Source organism: Poecilia formosa, unplaced genomic scaffold (genome assembly GCF_000485575.1).
Source record: "Poecilia formosa unplaced genomic scaffold, Poecilia_formosa-5.1.2 Scaffold203, whole genome shotgun sequence".
Taxonomy (NCBI): Eukaryota; Metazoa; Chordata; class Actinopteri; order Cyprinodontiformes; family Poeciliidae; genus Poecilia; species Poecilia formosa.
Window position 1 is genome coordinate 690,311 of NW_006800142.1, and position 4,315 is coordinate 694,625.

Sequence of the window (4,315 nt, forward strand, 5' to 3'; positions counted from 1 at the left end):
CCATTTTAACCCGCGCGGTCTGCTGAGAAACAACCACCGCTCGTCCATTTAACTCACAGCAAAGACGCACATAACTGCAGGTTGATAAAAAACACAGGCTGGGGGTGAATGTAAATAGGTCCCGTACATTAGGACCTGTTGAGACTTGTGCCTTTTTTTTTTTTTTTTTTGTTCGGCACCCGGGAGGAGGGGGTGATATTTGCCCCCCTAATGAAATATGTCATTACGAGGAATTCATGTGACACAAAAGGGGCGACAGTCAAAAATTGCCCCACTGCTGTTCAGTAATTATATAGTTTGCCCTGGCAGCGCCTTCAGGCAGGTGGCTGGTCCATCATGCAAATGGCTTGGCTGTGCTGACATAATTAGCCACTGCGAGCAGCTTAAATTAACAATTAGCTAACATGCAATTCTGCGCACAACTCAATAGTTTTTCCTTTTTTTTTTTTTTTTTTTTTTTGGCTAGTCGTCACTGTATGTAATTCCGGTGCCTGAATTGCACAGTAGGATATAGCCTATATTATAAAAAATATAAATAAATAAAAAAAAAAAAACTTGGTCAATTTGCTGGCTAAATGAACGGAAATCAACAGAATGAGGGGCTTATATCCTAATCCCCAAAGAGTGGCAGCATGGAAGCGCATTTATGTTAAACATTTGTCTCAAATAAAAAAAAAAAGCCTTAGGATGACAGACAGTTGACCCTGTGGTCAGGGTGTCTGATATGGATTATATATATATTTTTATGAATCTGAATTCAAGACATTAGCAGAAAAACTTATTTATTTGTGTCCTGTTCTGCCAGCTTAGTCAAACCGGTGGGACAGGTTGCCTTGCAGTGTCAGATCTGCTATATAAAAGGCATGAAGTGGGATATTGCTCCTGTTATACAGTAGATAGTGGCACGACATGATATGACATCTGGTTCTAGTGGTACACTGGACAGGAAGGACGAAAGAAATGAACAAAGAAAGAAGAAAAAAGAAAGAACATTATTATTGTATATATTGGCAGTAATAGTAGTAGTATTGAAGCCTTATAAGAAACAAATATTACACATAATAGGTTTATTTATTTTTCTAATTGTTTATTCATTTACATAGATTTTTATTCTTCCTGCTCTACTTTCCCACATCCATCAGAAAACCATAACAAAGGTCCTTAAATTCTCTTTTTGGTGAAGGTGTGCTATTCCAATCTGGCCACCCCTTTCAAAAGTTCCTAGCAGCGCCCCTGTTGATGGTCTAAAGAAAACCAAAAAAAAAAACAAAAAACTGTTGTGTAAGTGAGAATGAGTGGGACCCAGAGGGACCACATGCTGAGCTGGAGCCCGCCCCAAAGGTTCTGCTTTTCTAACCCCTCCACTGATCCCCCTTTACAGCCGACGGCCTAAACACCTCTGCCTCACCGCGCGGCCAATCACGGCCCACCCAGTCGCACATTATTCTCGCTGCCCTCCGCCATGACACAGGAACAAAGTGGATATTAAGCAACATTAAACCCGGGGATGGGAGTAATCAGGAAGCCGTTATTTCTTAATGAAGGAAAACACATGCGGAGCGATACACACGAAGTGATCAATAGAGGCGCCTGACAAAAGGGCGAATTGGAGAACACCCCCCGCCCCCCGCCCCACCCACTCCGCCCCTGCGCCCTAAAGAAGAGAAATGCAAATCAATTTGAGTCGTTGTTTGCTTTGAAACCCATTCAGTCTATTTACATTAATTACATGTTCATTAAAAGTAATTCGCGTGGGCTGCGCAGCGATAACAGTTGCCTCGGCCCTGGTACTTTTCTGATCAGTCACGGACAAGACACTGGCTGGTGTCCAGCTCTTCTGACAGTTCACTTTAAGGTTTTCACGAATAAAACACACACAGGTGTGACAGGTGAAACACGCAGAGGAACAGAGTGGGCAAATAAAAACTTAAATATGCAAGTGAGAGAAAGAGACACAAGAAGAAACAAGTAAATAGCTAAGAAACGTGAACCTAAACGGATCAACTAAGTGTCAGTAAACAGTGATATTTTCAGTCCTGATTTGGAGAAGCTGACAGGTTTTGCACATCTCATGTTTTATTGGAAACACTGAGCAAACAGGCTCTGAAATCTAAAAAAAAATGTTGACGTAATCATAGTTATTGCGGCTATAACCTGAGCTATGTATGTTACATTAACGTTAGTTTGATGATCTTGAAGGTCTTGGAGATTGTTTGCCCAGATGTATGATTCTCAAATCCAGCTGCCAGGTTTATTTTCTCAGAAATCTGCAGACAAGGTTGAAATCTTTTATCTAAACATAAAAACCAGTTTTGACCAGGCATTGTTTCAAGTCAGCAGCAGATTGATTTAGTTAGGTCCGAGTCCATAACCATGTCAGTGTTTCTTGTGTGCTGCATATTTTTTTTATCCACATCTAGTCTAACAGAGCGCTTCATCTGGGACCAAAAAAACAACAAGTATGCAAAGAAGTTCTGCACCTTCAACTCACTGATCCGTACGCGTTGTTTTGGAAAACATAAAGTAGTGACTCCTACCTACTTGTGGTTTTGCATCATCTCAGTCGAGTTCTAACATCCTTTTTAGAAATAAAACTAAAGGCTTCAAAACTCCATGTGATGCAAAATTCTGAATAGTGAAAGAAGCATTTAGAGATACATAAAAGCAACTTATTGGCTGATGAGGCTATTTGACTTGTCCCTGTACTCTTGTTTAATTGATTTAGAAATGGTCAAATACTCATTTGAGGTCATAAGCAGATATTTCTTTAGATCATGTGGAGACACACAAGTGCAAAAGTGTGTTGTTAGCATAAGAAGGGTAATAGATGTTAATTTAATGTTGGCGCAGATGAGAGAGAGGATACCGAAGTAAAGTGGTCCGAGAATGGAGCCTTGTGGATCCCCAGATGTGATCTCCGTTTGCTTAAACGTCTCTCTCTTTCCTTCTTCCGTCCATCGATTTGTATAGTCGCAAAAACACTAAACATGTTTAGATGTTCTACAGATGATCTAATTTGAAACAATGCAGATAAACTTTAAAAAACAATTTTACCAGTCCGACCTGATAAATTAGCGTTTAATTAAACCGGGTTTTGGTTTGAAACGATGAATCTTAGACAAGCTGTTCTCACCACGCCCAGGAGCCAGGTCAGCTATTTTCCGGCAGCATATTTGACACCGTTTGACATAAAAAGCACTGTTTTCAGTAAAATGTTACCCACGTTAACTCAGACTGCCTACTTGCCACAAGAACAAAAACGATCTGTTGTTTAACAAAGTGCTGTTAAAATGTCATGCTTCACCCTCCCAGTCCCTTTGCTATCTTATCTCTCTCTCTCTCTCTCTATATTTTTTTTTTTTTTTACAAAACCAGAGTTGCTTTTACCAAAGGCCCACAACCTCTTGTTGGTTGCTATAGCATTTTCAAGCACCATTCTCCCAGTTCCCAGCCCCCACATCGAACCTGCTCTGCACACTTGTAATAAATTATCTTCAAGTGAAAACTACTAAAAACGAGCTGCAGGACCAAAGCTGGACAGAACCACTTTACTGAATCACACCTCATATACATTTTAATTTTTTCCTTCTATTTTTTTTATATGCGTGTGTGTGTGTGTGCGACTTGAACCCTGGAGGCTTTTTTTTTTTAAACAGTCTGGGTCTGGCAGAGCTGACGGTTTGAACCTCGCCAACTCCACTGGCCCCTCTGTTATCGCAGCTCTTCTCCAACCTAGTGATGGTTGTTGTTATGCAATCGCAGACATAATCTGTAGGCGGCTGGATGCACCTCCTGCGCTGCGTCCTGCTCGTCTTACATCTTTCAAGTGCAAACATATGGGGCTGGGGATGCAGAGCAGAAGAGGGTTGATTTGGTGATTAATTAAACATGCTCCAAATAAGAAATGCTCCCCCCCCTCCACCCCGCCACAAAAAAGCAAATGTTCATAATGCCACCAAGTTCAGCGGCAAACAAGTGGGAATCTGAATCAGCCTCTTTACTCCATGAGCCCCATCTTTCCCAAATTGAATGCAGATTGAAAATAATTTTTCTGCTCTTGACTCCAGCTATTCATGACTCTGAATTGGTTTTGCCACTGTCATATTGCCACACAAACGTAAATAAAAGGATTTAAGCAGCGAGCAAGTCCTTTAAACTTCTCTGCGGCTGTTATTTGAAGTGTGGAAGGAGAAGCGAGGGGGTGGCGGGGGGGAGAAATCGCTCTCAAATTCTTTCAAATAGACTGTAAATGGATTTAAATAGTGGAGAGAAAAAATACGACAGAGTTTCTGTGCGGAATAAAATATTGGCTTAC